Here is a 19,913-nt window from a genome sequence, read left to right on the forward strand (position 1 = left end):
TACCTAAGTGCTTCCTACATGTATTCTTCACCTTCATTTAGTACTCTACTGTTTAAGGTTGGTTTTGGATAGACACATACTAGACACTACTACATTTTTTCATATCACGTATCAAGAAGCAGCGTGGCAACCTACACTAGGGTTCTTCAATTCTCTATACCTTCTTCATACCTCCATTCCGTTTTAAGTACCTATACTTTCACGCTCTCAACCACACTTATCGAACGTTTTCCCCATTATCGCCGGCTTCAAAAGCCCATCGTCAATCAACATGCATTCCTGCTTCTGCCCTAACTCCCTACCCCTTTTGGATTTTTCCATTAATCCTCTCTCCTTCCCTGCAATATCGAGTACTCCTTTCATGTGCTCATACACATATAATAAAGAAAGTGTTTCCAGGCTGCAATTTAATGCATTTTTTCATTGTGGTGAACGTAATCGTTAATGTAATCGATCGTATCTATCCATCTATGAAATTTTCAGCAAACTCAGCACATATTAATTTATTATTTATAGTTAAAAAGAGGTTAAGTTACATTTCCTAAGACATTTATGTTACAATAGTACATATGCACGTTCCATGCTTGAACGAATCCACATAGCGAAACACCAATTTATTTGTTTACTACCACAAAGAGAAGAACAAGAGAGACAAGCCATTATACGTAGTAGTCGTGTATTTGAAGGAAGCCACCTGCAACTACGAATTTAATATTATCTTAAAGGTACTAGAAGAACTTTTAATGGGCTACAACGAAATAAAAATTATCAATCACATTTGCAAGAATCAGGTAACACCCATGCAAATGAAAAACTGAAAGATCATACAAGCCAAAATAAACAAGATTGCAATCTCTAACCAGTACAATTCAATGTACGAGGGCTTGCATATCTAGAAGAGACAAACAAAGAAGCACTAGAATTGGGCATTAAAGGAGTCATAGTGAATGGCGAAGAAGTCAACATACTCCAGTTCGCAGTTACCATCGCATTAGCTGCAGAAACGTGAGAGGGCCTGCAAGCAACTCTGAATGCTATGGAAAAAGTATTCCGGGAATTTACGATGAGCATCGACAAAAAAAATTAGAATCCTTGTGTGTGGAAAAGAGATACTAAAGGACAATATGGATTTGAAGTAGAGAAAGTAGAATCCTTCATATACACGGGCAGCGGTGTAACTTGGGATGAAAAAAGTTGACCCCATGTACGTATGTCATGAGAATAGCTCCAGCTGAGAAGATCTTTATGAAGAACAGACAGCTTCTATGCTCATAGAACCTGAGATTACAAACAAGGAATAATTTCGTCTGAACGTTAGTTTTGAGCATAGAACTATACAGATGAAAGACATGGAACATCGGAGAAGTGGACTAGAAAAGAACAGAAGCCCTCGGAACATGGTCTTGGAGGAGACTATTAAAGATAAATTGTAGAGACAAAGTGAGGAACTAGGAAGTTGATAAAAGAAAAGAGGAGGTGAAAAGGAGAATATGGAGAATTCTTCGGCAAAGATGAATTAGATAGATTGGCCCACCTTGGGAAACAAAGAGTGGTTTTGTTAGACACGGAATAGAAGTGAAAATTGAAAGGAAGATACCACAAAAAAGACTAAGAGACAAGTACATAAGAAAAATTTAGAAGGGCATAAAATAGGAAGCTATCAGGTGAGAAATTTCACACTGAATAGAGATGAATGGAGGGTTGCAGTAAACAAATCTTAGGATTGAAATGCTGATGTGGTATGGAAGCTTGAATTAAAGCAAAACTTTAGGTGCCGTGGTATATAATGTTCTGAATAAAAGTTAGCTAGGCTTTGTAGATAATCGAATAGGTTTGATTTCATATCACTCATAAATACTAGTAGGGGTGGCCACCGCCACCTCCCCATCCCCCGTCGATTTTCGCCGGGCGGGGTGAGTTTGACTTTACCGCATCACCATTAGGCTCGATAATGGAAAAAAAGTTTTTCTTCTCTCTCGTACAGTAACTATGTCATCTTAGATATTATTTTTGTCTTTTCTCTTTCTTTATCTATTTTCGGACCCTAGAAATTCCCCAAAGTTCGCCTGATTCGTATATCCCATGTCTAATTCGTCCATTAATGGCATAATCCGGAAACACGGTTCGTGAATTCGTGCGCTCACCCAGCAGGAATACGTACGCACGCACTGTATAACGCATAGACGAGCAACCCATTCTCTGAAACCTTTCAGTCTTCATTCATTCGGCGGCCATTCATGGCGCAAAGCGATCGTCAATTTTCCTGTTCACTCTCTGGGCGCAATCACTCGTTAGCGGCCTTTTTATTTCCCGCCTCGCCCACAACAGCGCCACTTAGGCCCCTTCCTGTCGTTTGCGACCGAGAGCGTGAAAAATTCATTTCACTTCCGCAGATGGTACGAGCTCCCAATTGTGAGGGCGTAAGGGTATTCTCCTAGTCTCGGTGCTCTGAATACGAAGGTGTTTATTACGCCCATAGTTTCCTTCTCCACCATTTGCTATCACGATTTAAATGAAAGTTCGCGGAGGAGTGATGGAACCAGAAATAATGCAAGTATTTCCACTATTTTTTCATTATGGCTGCAGCGTTATTACTCACGTTCTTTACTCGCACCCTCAATCAATTAATGCTCGATCCTTTCAGTAATTACATTTTAAAACAGTTACCCGCGGACATTGAGTTAACATATATTTTCCATTTTGCTTTACTTTCATTACTCTGACAGTAATTTTTGATTTACCAAATTACTGTTTAGCTTGTGAAAACTAAATTTGCGCACTGTGCTCTATTATTGTTTATAGCTTTAAGCATTTCTGCTTTATGTGAATGAAATGTATAAAATTCAATAAATTTCTAAACCGATATAGTAACATGCTTACGTTCATTGTGCATTATTGTAGTTATCGACAGTTTTTATACGCCATTTTTAATCCTGCTTCCAAGTGTCAAAACTTCGAGTGCGTGAGATAAAATATTTAATCAAATGATATTTAAAGTTTGAAAATACGTGACAATTCAGGTCATTGTTATTATCAGAACAAAATACGGTTTTATTGAAGAAACTGTTTGATGGTGTGAGTAAGGCAGTCATCAGCCAGCGCTGATTGTATTTTGCCAATTAATTGCAATTTCGCTTGATTTTAGAGTATAAAATGAAAATTGCCATATATATTTTTTCCAACTTTAAAAGACACAGGAGAGCGCTCAGATACGTAGGTACGAACTCGTAGCTCTGAGTGAACTCCATTGTTTGTTTATAACGGATGAGGTTTTTGAATGTAATTAGCCTTGCTCGGACAGGAATAGCAGACCGTCTATGTACATAACTGCATAGCTCCTAAGCTCAACTACCGGTGAAATGTAAAGCTTTTTTTGAATTCAGAGAAATTATTCTATGATTTTTCTGAAACAAGAGGATAAAAAACGGGCTAGTGTAACCAAACTGCGCTAAATCTGGTGAGCGGAAGTTAATCCACGCATCAGTTGGATCTGTTCAATTCCACCGCCAAAACTTTGGGAGGAAGATGGATTCACGCACTCGACGTGAGTGCTGCAATGTAAATGAAAACGGAAAATCGTAGGTATTAGTCTTCCTAGAAGACATTTTATCGTTAAGAAAGGCTGGCTTTCAGAGCCCATAAAAGCCTGACTGGATGAATTCTTCCCATTCATTAATTCTGGGGTAAATTGAGCTCACAATCGGTTCTACTGGTAGAGGTTGAGAGGGAATCATTATATAACGAGGGTGAATGCATGGTGGTACAGGTGGAAGTCAATCCTTAGGGTTGAATTTGAGGTTGGACAATACAAAGAGAAGGCTATATTGGTAACAGGCAGCCTCGGACACAGCGTCAATTCGTAATTGTGAGTAGAATGAGGTGTTCTTGAAGTACATTACAAGTATTTTCTATTCCTCTTCTCCTATTGTAGTTGATTCGTTTAGGATCAATATACGTGATATTTTAGCTGACAACCTAGTTCATGTGAACTCTCTTTGTTAATTTGCGTTTCTTACCTCAAAAATATGGTAGTAGAGTCTTGAATGTATAAAATAACAGTTTTGACGGTATAAATGAAATATTCAAAAGTAGTCAAAAGTAGATTCAAAGTATAATGTGAGAACACCTGTCGATCTCCAATCAGAGTATCAAGAAATCAAGTATCAGAAAGGAGTTGAAAAATAAAAAATAAATAACTACAAGTAACCCTGTTTCGTGAAAAAAGAGAACGCTGTGACAATCATGATATACCATTGGAATACGGTGGTTGAAGTTAATTGAAATGGAAGCAGCATCGGTTTGAGCTAAGAAGAGTAGAAGACAAAGACAACTAGAGTTCTGGGAATAAAGTATCACCGGTGAACACACACTACGGGCAACATAGGAGCATGAATTGTACGGGGAAGACAGAAGCCACGGAATCAAATATACAATTGCTTGCATCGTACTCACGCATTAAAATTGAACGCTTTTTCTCTCGAATGAAGAGAAGATACGGATTATATGCGGCATCGATGAAATGAAACAACTAATGATTCAAAGCAGACTAACGACAAGAGTAGCATAAGAGACAGTTTTGAGAGATAAAGAACTAACATTAGGCTACTATGGGTGATGATTTATAAAAAAAAAGAAAGTGCCACTACGAGAACGTACCCGACTAAGTATTAGAGAGTTTAAGAGAAAATGAATTAGAAAAAAATCGACGACATGAATGTGGAAAGCATGGAAATTGTATACGTTATAGCGAAGGATCACTTTAAGGAAATAGGAGTAAAATAAAATTAAAGCAATGGTGCGAATCGGAATATGCTCATAGGAAACAGGGAGGTGTGAAATTAATCTCTCCATCACCCACAGCTAAGTACCCACAATGCGGATTTATGACGGAAAGAATAAGAAGTGAAAAGAAAATGAAAATAAATAAAAGAATTCAGCAAAAATGCAGCCTCTCGCTACCTTAAATTCGAAATTATATTACATTCTTTTATCTATTTAAAAATGTATTTTTAGGATTAACTACGATTATTTAAGATGCTCCACGTTTTGTTCATCTTACTGGGAGCGTCGTCAAGAGGAAGAATCGTGTATTCATCAATGAAATCATTCTCCTCGTGAAATAGAGAGAACGCCAAGTGTTTTTAAACTGTTGCCAGCTTCTTACATCATTTAATTGGAAGAGGTAATAAAAGGAGCATTATAAAGGGCCATTAAACCATATTAGAAAATAGAAATACATGTAGGATACAAGCTTCTTAGAGCAGAATATTTTGCTGCTAAAACAGAGTATTAAAACCTGCTCGTATGTAGGAACACAGTGATGACCAACAGGATCAAACGTCTAGTAATTTCATAGAAGAGAAAGGTTGAAGGCAGTAAATTTGAATAAGTGTAAACCTTTAATTTTGCACCATTTAATGCAATGGAAATAGCTCGACTAACATCTACGAAGTTTGGAATAACTCAAACTAAGTAGAAGTTACGAAAAAGGGGCTGCTCTAATATTAACCCAAAGACACAAGGAATGAGGGAACATATGCGCATTTAATTTGCAATCGGGTGCTAAAATGGAATGATAAAGGCCTAACATAGAGATTAAAGAAAATATATACGTCGGTATAATAGGAAAAGCAATGAAAAAGTATTCACTGAAAAGAAGAAAATTAAGTTAAATTAGGAATATTTTAACGCAATTAGTTTTTGAGTAACACTGGGAAAGAGAGAATTGAATCATCAAAGAAAATTGAGGGGTTAAATTGCAATAAATCGGTTTAGACTGAAACGCTAAGAGGACTTATGGACATTATAATTGTCTGAAGAAAAATTTAAGGCTGCAGTCAATGAATCTTAGGATTGAAATTCCATTGATGATTAGCTCACAGGATAAATACACGTACGTATGAATTAATGTTTGTGGGTGTGTCACCCAGGACACCTAAATTAGATCTCATGTAATTGAAATAATAGCCAGCCAATTTGATTGTATTGTGAGTACAGCTTGGTAAATGTTTTCAAGGTTGGAAATGCAATGGAATATAATATAATGTAGTTTTCTAAATTATAATTTATTTTGATAATCTTGTTGCTAATATAAAATTATATTGGATCAATTATAAATTTTTCTAGATCTTTTTAATAAATGCAAATTCAATATATTCATTTTCCAGCGACAGTTTTCAGCATGATCCAATGGTGCAGTGAGCAAAGTTTTTGAGGAAGCGTTTCAAAAGTTAGGAATTGTTAAGTATGCAAACGTTTTTCCTGTCACCATAATAATAAACGTCGTTTCTTGCAACAAAAAAAATGCATCCCAGATATTATTCACAAAGTTTTTTTTAGAATCACCATTACTATTTAGAAATTCATGGGAAAACAAACTTTTTCATTATGATAGAAGGCTGCTCCAAGAAAGGAGTTTTTACTACAGAAGTACGTTTGAATCTATTAGGAAATGCTTATTTGCTTCGTGTGTGGTTTCTAATGGAGTGATGATTGCTTCTCTCCACAACCGCTCTGTTTATCCATGCTCTTAACTAATCTTCAATTCGTCCGCGTTCCAATTTCTCCCTGCGGCTTCGCTGCAGCACGTTTTAATACTGCTTTGTAAGACTCCAGCTACTCACAAATGGATAGGCCAGCCGTGGGAATTAATTTATTCTCAGTGCTGTGGCTAATGCATAGATGATATGTCTCCCGGCATGGAGCTTCGAATTCGTACTATTTTTTATGGATCACAACAGGCCTTACATGCACTGAAGGAAGGCTTATTGTATAACTATATTATCCTTAAGAGAAAGTGAACCGATAGTTTTCCTAGAACAGATTGACCTGATTTATCCATATTTTGGCTATTGAGTCCTATAACATATTTCAAATTTTTCTGAGAAGATCTCGACTAAAATAATTTTAGGTAAGCACTAGTTTGACTGATGAAAACATTAACTTTTTAAACAACAAGCCCTTGATATACTTCCCTCAAGAAGAAGCATGAAACTCTAAAGAAAGATAACAGAAGACTTATCTTCCGCATTTATTGCAATCGTTAATAGTTTGTGTATCTATGAGTATTACGTGAACTTTGTCATATGCAAACTGGTTTTAAGCACGTTTAGTATCCAAAATGATAGCTCTCGTGCCTTATGTTGCAATCATAACTACTATTTGGCGAAATCTAAAATCCTCCTTAGTTGAACTTATTTTGCGTACCCCATGTTTTATTTTCCCGTGGTGTATAAATTACGTTTTAACTTTCCATGCATATTTTTCGCTATTTACTTTATGATATTTAATTCATCATATCTATGATATGTAAATGGTCCTACGGTCTGCTTGGTTATTTGCATCCTTCACTAATTTTGATTATTTTTTTTTACTCGTTAGTCCTTCATATCTACAAGTACAACCTGGTTATCCTAAATAAGGGCTTCCCGAAATATGGCATTGGTCCTTTCATTTCTTCCTTATATTTTGGTCATATATCCTGTAATATCCGCTGTGCCTTGAAATGAGTTGTTTACAGTCTGTTCAGTATTTTTGTATGAAAATATTTACAATAAGTTATCAAATTTATTATTCATGCTGACTTGGAATCAACAACACAAGATTAGGAAGGAAAAGAGCAAACGTGCCCAACAAAAGCACTTTCCTTATTTACTTCTCCACCTCCTTTTCTGCTAAGCTTTTGCCACTTCTCTAAATGGTTTTTTTGTGAAGCGTATGTGAAATACTTAATTAACACGGGAAAATTAAATCCTAGGGAAAAGATACTCTTCCCTCGAAACATTCACTGCAGAATTCAATATATAGCTAATGAAAACGTGACAAATCTAAGTATACTTCGTGTATTGTAACATTAATTCTTAATACTAATTTTGAATTTGCACAAATGAAGTAAATCTTTCATTGACTGTACAACATGATTTCATGCGCTAAGAAAATAAATAGAGAAAATAAAACTACATCTGAGTGCGGTATTATGAAGATCCGGATCGACTTTCATTAATTTAATTACACTCCGAGTTATGGCACAAGTTTTATAAGCGATGTCATCAATTGCCAAAATCGGGAAATAAAGTCCCCAAGCCCTTTAACCGAATCTTTATTCGAAGCATACAGAAGTTTCCTTTCCTAGCATAATTTTTCGGATAAGAATCAAATCAATTTAGCTCAGGCAGTAATCAAGCAGGACCCTAAATTAAGCCCAAAATGCCCTGCAACGAAAATTTACTTTAATCTGGCGATTTTTATCATAACGGACGTGCCTCCCATCAAGAGATGGTTTCTGGGGCGTGGGCGGGAGCCAAACTAATGAATTAACGATCTAACTTGCAGTTCGAAAGCGTTAGTTAGGAAAGGAGGCGGATTGGAGGTGGGAGGTTGGAGGAAGGGTGAGAGAGAGGGATAGGAGAAAGGGAAAGGTTTATATAAAAATGGGACTCTGCAGTAAGGGAAGGCAAGAGGAGGAGGATGGTCAGCGCCCATGGCAGATACGAAATGAGCGGAGAGGGGCGAATGAAGGAAGAAGGAGAGGAGAGATAAACAAAACGAGGAGGACGAGAGGGAGTGAGAGGGGAGGGTTTTGTGCTCGTGGAGTGGGGAGGGGTAAAGGAAGCGTAAGAGAAGGAGGTAAATTAGTCGGCCGGAGGAGGAGGGTGTTGGCTTGGGGAGAGGGGACGGGAAGCGGAGGGTTGTCAAGAAGATAATTGGCTCGCGGGAAACTTTGCCCCGTGCTGCACCACGGGGGCAATCGAACTGGGATGGAGGGAGAAGCGAAGGAAATTCCGGTGAATAATTAATATCATGGGATGACAATGAAAAATTCATCCTTCCAAACTCAGAGAAGGTTATGCCTCCCGTTTCTATATCAACTCTGTATCCGAAGTAGCTTTATCCTATTTTCAAATATTCCAACTCAGCAGTTCTTCTTCCAGATCTAATTAGTGTCCTCTAGCCTGTTTTAAGAAATGAAAGACGCGAATTTGCCTTGGATGTTGGTAAAAAAATAAAATGCTAGTTTGAAGTAATACGTTTAAAGAATTCTAATACTTCAGAAGTTAAATTGATTCCAGAATCATGCTCTGTGAGCAATGAAGGATTCCATCAAGAGAAAACAAAACAATTGCTTTCCTGCCTTCTGTTGAATTAAATAAAAAATCTTCAATCTCATTTTTGTAAATTTTGGTGGTTGGTGTTCTTTATAACTAGATTTTATTTGAAACGCACTACAATTTGATTAATTCACTATATTCTATATTGTATACTTGCGCTAATCTCAAAATTTGAACTAATAGCCCATTTGAGTGAGTTAGAATGACTTTTTTTAACATATTAATTAAAATAAATATTCCATAAATCTCTGAATTGACTAATTTAACCACCTTGATACTATGAACGCTTAAACTAGTAATCTTGTGACTTAGTCACTCTACTTATTATTAACATATAACTATGCATAAAATCATTTTTAATAAGACATGGCAATTAATCCGTTCCATATGTATTTGTTGACAAGTATTTTTAGCCGTCATTAATACAGTGAAAAACATTTTACTGCCTTTGAATATAGTACTTGCGAAAAGTATAGACTTGCTAAAAGACTGCTATTCATACACAGTACCATTTTATTTTTCCTACATTTTAAAAACTCCTACTTGTTTTGATCATTTGACTTTTGGTTTGTTTTGATCATTTGACAATCATTCTCAGAATAGCCTCAGGAAAAACTCCTTCCTGAGCATTTTGATGCAAATTAATTGGGAATGGGGAATTAGATCACGTTCGTTCACGAAGTGAATCCAATGCTCTCAATGGAATTTTATTTAAAACGTTTACTTGGCAGAGTCGTCGTTGCTTGAAATTTTACAGCGCTCAATGGCAACGTGAAGGTTTTATTTATCCTTGCAAAAATCATGTAGGATGAGGAATGCAGAAGGAAAGGAGAATGAGTGAGCAGTAATGAATAAGAGAAACAAAACTGAGGAAAATAAAAAAGTGAAAAGTAAAAAAGACAGTGAAGGGGGTCAGGGGAAGGGAGAAGGGTGTAGAGGGAGTAGCAGTAAGACGGACGGCTTGCGAGGGAGTCGTTCACTCCATTAAAAGACACGATATCTCTCCTCCTTCGAAGAAACTACCCCAATTTGTATTCCCAGAGAGTTGCCGGACATATTACTTCACCATCCTTCCACGACTTCGCCTTCCTCCTCCTCTTCTCCACCCCGCCAAGCAGGTACTCTCCCTCTCTGTCCCCACAGCTCTCTCATCCCCCTACCCTTTCTCCACTCTCCATCCCTCCGCTCGCCTCTCTTTGCCTACGTGTCCCGTGCGACGTGGGAGAAATGCTGAAATATCGAGCAGGTGGCACGAGCTTCTCTCCTCCCGCCTCCTTCGCCCTCTTTCTCCGCTCCCCATCTTTCAACCCCACCCTTCTTCTCCGCATCCCATGTTCGCCCACACATTCGCCCTGCTTCCCTTCGACCCCCCAGTCACCCCCCAGTCCCTTTCCTTCTCTATTTCCCTTTCATTTTATGCATTACTCTGGCGCGGAAATGGTTAAAGCGAATTACGCAAATGGAATGGAGGGGATCGTCGATTTCTTTCAGTGCATTGGCAAGGTTACAGGTTGTCGGTATTTATACTTCTTGTACAAATCTTTCGCACACGAGAGGCGTGTTATGTTGCCGTAATTTTAAATTAGAAATTCCCGGAGTCGTGTGCCGGCTTACATGCACTGACGATCTGTTTATTTTGAAGAATAATAGAGTAGGAAGGAGGGTTCAAGCTGAAATATCAACAATATGTCATGCTTTTTGGTGCTTGCCCAATCTCGGACTGCCTATCCGACTATTTTTTTTAATTCCAGCATGTAAGTGATAAATGGAAAAGAACATCTCTGTAATTATTATCAGTGCTTAAATCTACAACGCGGTCGAATAATTTTTCAGTTACCGTGCCCATTTATTAATCCAGCTTATATTTACGTAGTTTTCTGAAATGCCAATCCCTTGGGTCAGTGGGATATGCATCTTTTTTAATGCTATTTCGTTCAAAATAATACTTGGCTCTTGATATTCAATGCTGATTCAATTGATTCATCGACTAATTCGACTGGATTTTATCTGAAGGCTTCTGAGGCAACTGATTCTCGCAAAGTACTCCACTGTAGGCTTTCTTGTTCAAGTGATATTTTTGGAAAATATAAATGTATTGTAAGTATTAAGAGATATTAAATGTAATATAATTAATTGTATTTTTTAATATACCTCTTCAACCATCTTTAGTTTATTTCTCTTCCTCTGATTGCTTGTAACGGTAATAGCAAGTGTTTTTTAATCTTCTAATAATATAAATGGAATTTTTTTTTATTTGGTAAATACGATTCAAGGGTGCAATTTACTGAATGGCGACTAAATTCACTTCAAAGAAGGCGGGTTGATGCGATTACATCGTATTCCTAATACGTTTAAATAGAATCTAAAGGAGAATGAAGCTAATGTTTGTAGTGCGATTAATGCAATTGTATTCCCGGAACGGTGCCTGCCAGCACTCCTTCGCCTAATCACCCAGGTATTTAAATAATCTTGACGATCTTTTCCACTTTTACAAACCCCTTTCAGCGCTTTTATCAAACGAATTTAGCGATTTCTGTCTAAGTACTTATATAACTAGTTGCCAGAAATCTCGGAAGACACCTCTCATGGGTTCAAAGGAGGCAGTAAACTTTTGTTTTAAAAGTATTCCCAATTTAGTTTTTTGACACACTTTTTATACCTTTAGATTTATTTTCTCGGGGTATTATATTAGGAATTGGTTTTTAGGATATTTCTGCTCTTGAGGATGATCCTCAGACTATGAGTTCTTTTCAAAGAGTTACGAGCACTGGTATTGTGTTTATTTAGATGTGAATGGATACTATTCTGATCCCTTAGCGTTGGGAGAAGGCTGTCGCTTCTCCTACCGATTTTATTTTAAGTTGAAGCCCATTTTATCGCACTGATCTAGTAATAGAGGTCAAATATCTCTAATATTTTAAGAAAATATTGTATTAAATTATACTCTAAATGCATCCTGTTGTCTATTCTTCGGTCTGTCAGTGATTACAGTCCTTGCAATGTAAATGTCTATTCTCACTACTTAGTTAATCATGTTATAATTTTTCAGATCACATTCCTCTTCATTGAACTTGATCTAATTAAGATATCAGTTCTTCTTTAAACAGATTCATATAACTGGCGGCCTAAACTGAGAACCAAATATTAAATAATAAAATCACTTTTTTATTCTTTAATTCTCATTTCCTTCATTATTATTATGAATAATAATATTCCATTTACTTGTTGGCGTATTTTTCGTACGTTTCTTCTGTGTGAGTACGTTTGATAGTTTTTTATTAATGTAAAATAAATTCCGCATTATTTATTTTTATTGATACTATCAGCTTCAGAAATGACTACTGTTTGTTCAAAAACCAGTTCCAATTATTTAAATTCTTAATAATATTTCTTGAAAAGATGATTTGCAGCTGATCGGTTTCATTTACTCTGCTGGAATCCATGCCAACATTTTATCAATAATTCTTGGCGAACTATTGCAAAATAATAAATCAGGTAATTGAAAGATCTTAAGCACGTCATGTGAAAATTATGAGTTGTTTCTCAATTTCCTAACTTGATCGCATTTGGAGGGTACGGTTTGGATAAAAGCCATTATTAATCAGTGAGCTAAGGATTTATTTTAGTCCTGATGAATGAAGGTAAATTTGATAAATATCTAAAAACCGTTTTAAATAAAAAGAATATATTTTTAAAGTCAAACAATACAAACAACATCAGTTTTGTTATCAATACGCAAGAAAGCAGTAATTATTTTTCTTTATCTAAGCAAATCTTAGCTAAAATCGGCTATTTAATTCTGTCATTTTCATTTTTCATAATTTTTTGATCCATATCATTATTATATTATAGCTTTCTACGGGTTACCCTGTGTCAGCAGAGAATTCGCAATATTAATTCATTTCATAATCAAATTATAGTTCTCAACGTAATAACAGAATTTGTAATTGGTCAAGTGCCTCTAAAAATAATGAAATAGTTTTATGTAAAAATTGCAGTTAACTTTTGAATTCATACTATCAAAATGTCCACATTTCCTCATATTATTGCAGTCAATTACTATTTCAATATTTTTTAAAATACTTTCTTCTGAAATTATTTTATTGGGCACCCGTATGGAATTACCGAAGACTACAAATATTCTGAAAGCTTGGTGGAAATTTTAAAGTTAAATAGCTACCCTTTTTCTGAATAAACTTTTAACTGTATGTCTCGGTGAGAAACTCTTCTGAAACTTTTGAAGAGTATTCGATAATTTAAAAGGTGAGAACTAGAGCCTATAAAAACTTCTTCTTATGGCTGTCCTTATTTTCTTTTTCATAGGTGATCCTCTTTCTCATACCCTCACTCGCCTCTTTCCCTTCCACCTCCCGAGAGATTTTAGTCTTGAAGGGGGCAAAACGGACGCTACGATAATTCGAGAGAAACCTATATAATTGTGAGGCGTTGAAATCGAATGGCGTTTAGCGGTAAGTAATTTTGTGCGGTAGGTCATGAGCGCAGAGGGGGCCACCCCCAAGCGAATCGTAAGATACCATCTCCCCCACCCCGGACTACGGACTAGGCGGTACGAGATCGGAGCTTAGTTTCAAATGAGCGTGCTACGATGCGGAAGATACGAGTCGCACTTCCGCCCTCGTAGCTACGAAGGCGGAAGTGCGACCATTCCGAAATCGGGATATGTGCGAGGTCTCATGTTGCCTGCGGGAAGGTGAGTTTCGAGATTTCATTGCGAAGGCCGCGACTTGGTGCGAGAGCGTGGGTTGTGTGCGGTCATTGAATAAGGAAGATAGAGACGGGGAGGAGTGAGGGGGTTGGTTGGTTGGGGAGGTCGACGCTTCCGAACGGGGTTGCTGCGATAATTCGGTTACTCCGGGATTCAATTGCTCGGGCACGCCTCCTCCCTGCGGCGATCATTTAGCACCCAACCCTTTCGCATCTTCTTTGGGGTGAGGATAAAGCAAATTTTGGGGGTCGGTGGGAAAGTAGACGTCTTTGAGAGAGAAGGGGATTGTGTGTTTTGTGCACGCTAGTTGCTTGTGATGTGAGGTCCGAAGAAAGGAGACATTGGAGTACATATAAGTACAATTCTGCAACTAAGTGCCCAAAGAAGCTCTACGGCAACAGATCTTTTAGGAGAGGGGCAGGCAGTATGCCATCAGATTACTTGCTATCCTAAATCGATCCCCTCTCCGCCATGACTGTTAGTGGGATGTTTATTGACTCCCTCATTGTCTGACCATAAATTTGTATTGTGCCAACGTAATCCTATGCTAGGCTGAAGGATACTTATAATTAAAAAAAGATGTGGTACAGAGCTAAAAATGATTGTGGTACGTAGCTAAAAAGAAAGAAAGTTAAATGCCTTATGGCGAGTAGAGTTTACACAATCAGAATTGAGGGAACACCTCTTTTCCCCGTTTATCCTGAGGTTTTCCAGGGTGATCTAGGGGCCGAAAAATAACATAAAGAGTTTGGCTAGAGCTGAAGGATTCACCTGGCCATGCAGTCAGTAGGCGAACACTACACCCTTTGGAATTCCATGGAATTATAATTTTAAAAAATTATCAGTAGTCTATTTTGAGCGGTACTGACGTTCTTCGTCATATACTCGCTGATATATTTGCATGCAGAAGGAAAGTTTTCCAGGTTTACTATGCATTTCCCGTTTCGTCCGAACTGTTGCCACTCTCTTTTCTATGCAGATATTTAGATCCACCGTCAAAGAAACGAAATTTAATGTACAATTAGCAATTTATAATTTTAGCATGGCTTAAAATATTTCAAAGTTATATTCGTTTATTCCACAGAGAGATATCACGAACGAGTGGGTATGGAAGAGTATATATGTAGCACTCAAGGTTTTTGTGCCATTCCACATATTGTTCTTAGTAGCTGTGCATGTTATTTTGAACATGTAGGGTGCAACGCAATTGAGCAGTGAAATATTTGTATGCTTTAAATTTGAAGCGTTACAACGTTTTTAACGTTAAAATCTGTACTAATTATTTCTTATCAATCCATTTTAAAATATTTCCACAGTTTGGAGTACATGTGCCTGAACGTCATATTTTGTACTCATAAGGGCTTATTAGAAGTTGAATAAGTCAAGTAGGATGGTTAAAAATACTTAATTATTAAAAATTAAATAAATAATATAGTCAATATAAGTCAAACAAAAGATATTGATATAAACAGCGGCCAAACTCGAAATAAAAACATTCATTTTACGTTTTCCTTATTTCCCTGGATGCTCGAGTGAGTTTAAATGTTTATTTGTATGAAAAACGGGATATTGTACGATGAATGTTTTTAGGAATTCGTTCATTGAAGGGACCCGAAGAGTAAATTTATTTTCCCCATCCTATTCATCCTGCTGTAAACTGAAGTACCCACTTGCAATCATTGCTTATCGGAGCTTCCCCCACGACCTTCCTTTCGATGCACCCACGTACAAAATTGCCAGCGAACTCAATTCCAACCTCTCAATCAGATTCAAGTCCCATAACTTCCACAATGGGCACACTCCAATTCCCGGGAGTCATGATCTATCCTGCATCGTTATATTCTTCGAGTGCTCTACAATCGCATAATCACGTATTCCCTTATCGCCTCTCGTGTTTGCCCAAGCAGGGCTGTGCGCCTTCTACGCCTTTATTTCTCATTCCGTCCCTCGGTCGCTCTTCTTTCCCCCGCCCCCTCAGTTCCCCTCGCCCCCGCTCACCGGGTGAGTGCCGTCCGTATTCCCATGGCGCTTCCTCCTTAACCTACTTACGCTCGTGGAGAGGGGGGAGGTTTGGCCAGGGGAGCTACGGGGAGGGCAGGCGAATGGCTCTATTCACTCGGCAAGTGGCGAATAGAACGACTCGAAAAAATAAATATACGGAGAGAGTGTAGGGGTGGTAAAAAATAGTTCCAATCAAGCCGGAGAGAGTCGCCGCGAGACTTTTCGAAGAGGGATCCCGCTACGAAACCGTCTCTCTCCCAAACCCTCCCCGACCGACCACCCCAAGGTTCCCACCGTTATTTTTTCTCCACCACCACCCCTGCCGTCTATGAAGCATATTACGATCCAGGGCTTCCCTCACCCACATTCACGCATGTGTCCCTGATGTGTTTGTGCTGCATCGTCCCGCGCCATTTCAGTGTGGGGATGAAAGGAAGCGTGCGGGAGTACGGAAGGGAGGGACGGGAGTGCACCCCGTGGACGTTCTTCCGAGCCCCCCCACCCCTACAATTGAGAGCGCATACACGAGCCGCCGGAGAGGAGCCTAAATGTTGCTCGTGCTCCGAAGTGAAACTGTGGTTAAAAAAATGGGCACGAAGAATATTCAAACCGAGCGGGGGGTAGGAAAGGATTACCTAGGGATGGCGATTGATGATGAAAGCGTTAAGAGTGTATGGAATAACCTCTAGGGGGACCGAGAGGAGAGGGAGTCGATAAATATGGCAAGGGACCCCTCTCTTTGCCTCCTCGATGGGTCAGAATGCTCTGAAGGGAATGAAAGACGAACATGTGCGGAAATAAGAAAGTATAAGAATCTACATCTACTCAATACCCCACAAAGGCGTGTATCAGGGGGTGTTAGGGCATCTCCCGTAATTAAGAAAAAACCTCATGCAAAACCACAAATTTAAACCATCCGCAAACAAAGCATGGTATACATTCATGCATAAACCCTTAAAACCCACACAGAAACTACCAACTAACATACGCATGCACCTACAAATATACCTTATATCTTTACAATGTTTAATTTTGTTCCGAATGGTAAATTCAATTTTATTTATATTTAGAAAGTGACTTCGTTTTCTTATTATTATGATTCCTGATTGTTCGGGGAAAGAATGAGTATTTGTATCTATCTGTACTGGAATCTACCTCCCTTATTTTATCTTTGTGGTCGGATCTACCTAAATAGTGTGGGGCAATAATAATTCCTTTAGTGTCATTGTTAAACTCCTTTGTTCTGAGCCTTTCTAAAAGTCTAAGTCTCACTTGTTCTCTTCGTATCTCAAGTGGCTCCAAGCCTTTAGGTTAAAGAATAGGCTATAAAGCGGAGGAATGGGCAAGATGGGGTGGCGGTAATCGAGGATATGTGGTGCGAATATAAGGCTCAGACGAAGTAACCGAATTCTGAGAGGAAATATGGGGAATAAAGGAATGACTGATTGAATGGTGGAGGAAGAAGAAGATAAGAGGATAAGGGGATGAGGGGGGAGGAATCGCTTTGAGTGAATGGTTGGTGAATCCTTCAGGGTGGAATGAGAATCGCCCGGGAAATTTCCCCCGACGGATAAAAGAGAGACCATCTGTTGGAAAAGATGAGGATGTTGGTTTCGAATTGCGGCGGCTGTTTTCATCACCCTCGTTGCCTGTATTTCACCTTACAACATTCTCATCGATAAGAGTACTTGACTTACAGGTATGGCTTATTGTGAGCTTGCGGCCAGCAATCAGTTCGAACGCCACCACAAGAACTTGGTCTATCGATAAAAGTCGGACATAACTGATTTCAAAACTATCCATGAGCTATTTTGGAAATATTCTCAAAAGAAGTGTTGCAGCGTACCTACACAATAGTTATTTACATCATTAACAAAACGCAACCCACCGCGTAAGTATCAACCAATTACCAGTTTGAAACCTGCAAAAGTGGGTATAGCTTCTCAATAAAAGTTTCAAAATGTGTATGGGCACGATAGTACTCGCAAGCGCCAATAGTATGTCGCCGAACGCCTGGAGTAAACGATTTTAAATATGCATAATTTCCTTTTCGTTGAATTGACCTGCGGCACATAGTGCGTCTTGTTGAGCTAAATTGGTCCCAAAATCGTCCCTGAGCATTTCAATATCACAGACAAGTTGATTCACTCATGGTATTACCACTGCTTGTGCCAGAGTGTGCCATGCCGTACCAGAAATATTAATAGAAGACGACGTAAATATACATGGCGAGATGGTGCGAGTATATACACAGCTTAAAAGGGGAGGCTAAGGAGAAAGACTGTTTTTTTAAGAGGAATGAGGAAATAATACGGCAGAGCAAAAGGGAATGGTTAAAGAGAAAAGGGTGGTGAGGCGAGATAAAAATAAAATGAGTTAAGAAGGATGTAAGATGCGTGGACGAAGGGCTGGGCTGGAGGATGGAGTGGGTGGGGCTGCTAAGGTTGGGTGAGTGGTGTGGTGCGGGGTGGGTGTGGCCTGGGTGGGAGGGCGGATCGGGGTGGGATGTAGAGGCGAAGGGCTCGTGACGAAGACGCGGGGTAGGGGTGAGATGGCGGTCGGACGCGTGGCGTTGGGGGCGGTCGAAAGGAAAATGGATGACATGGCAGGGGTAGGAAGCAGAAATATTCAGTGATGTGTGAGATAGGAAATCATAGGTTATATGGCGATTTTTTTCGAATAATAAAGGTGCTGTTGAATGTGCTATTCGGAATGGAAATGATGCTTCGAAGGGTGTGTGCAGGGTAGTTGATAAACTGACACCGAAATGAGGTTTCTTACAAGCCATTTATTTTGTTCTTTTGAAGGGTAGGTACTTGCATTTCCAATGCTTATCGAGTCGGCCTTTAACGTTAAACCTATAATGCCGTGTAATACTATAATTTGGTACGGATCGTAATGGCTCTAATAATAATTAAACACGTCAAAAATATCAATAGCAATTCAAATGATTCAGCATAATAAGGGTTGGAATAAGTTCGACAGCTGACTAGCACTTAATTGCTCAAGCTTATTATAGTTCGTGACTGTGTGGAAAATAGTGGGAATTTCAAGAATATATGGTTGCAGATATCAAGCAGTAATTGCAGAATTTTCATGGAGGGTGTCATCCACTCAATCAAAGGTGATTGGAATTGAAAAAAAGGACCATTGGGATAAACAAACCAGAAAAAGTGGGCCTCAAAAGACGATCGAGTACGTTGCATTTAAAGTAATATAAAAATGAGAAACAATAAGTATAAAGAAGTGTGCAAGAGAAGAAAATTTGAATTAAATGTGGAGAAATATTCAGAAAAGAGGTAGTAAATTGATTAGCATACCTTGAGACAAAAGATTGGTTCGTAGACACAGCATTTATAATGAACATAAGAGAAGCAAACCGTATTCGACTTTTTCGCAATTGAAAAATATTAATCGCCTTGTCAGGAGAAATATATAGACTTTCATATTTTGAATGTGTGTCAGTATCACTGTGGAGTCCGTCAGTGATTAATTGCACTACGTTACTCTTCTCGCACTGTCTGTGAGATTGAATTTTCCATCCTTGGGTTTCTCGCTCCATTTCAGATTCCATTTAATTTGTTATTTTTTTGGTATTTCAGCTGCAGTAAATTATAGTAACGAATATCTAATTCTTAGTAGCCCACTTCATTTCAATAGATCCCCTTACTCTACGTCAATTTGGAAATATCAAAATTTTACTCTCCTCCAGTGACTTGAACTGCCACAAAAAACGTTCTTTTGCCCGCGGGCATGTTTTGTGAATATTTCACTGAGCAATCATAACTCTAAAATGAATGAAAACATTTTCAAAAACTTTCAAATCTCTATTTTTGAACCCATCGGATTAGCTTTAATATATTTTACCATATGGACTGAACCGACTATATTTATCAAATGAATTCATTCACGGATTAAATTATTTTGTATTGCTGACAGAACTGTTTGTAAAAACGTATATCCTTCTAAATGTGTCAGTCCCTCTGACTTTATAGAATTCCAAAATCGGCCAAAAATGACGGAGAGGAGATTAATCCGCAGAATGCTGTATTTTTTCAAAACGCAGTCTCGTCACGTGC

This window comes from Hetaerina americana, unplaced genomic scaffold, assembly GCF_022747635.1.
Source record: "Hetaerina americana unplaced genomic scaffold, ioHetAmer1.1.p SCAF_3, whole genome shotgun sequence".
Lineage (NCBI taxonomy): Eukaryota > Metazoa > Arthropoda > Insecta > Odonata > Calopterygidae > Hetaerina > Hetaerina americana.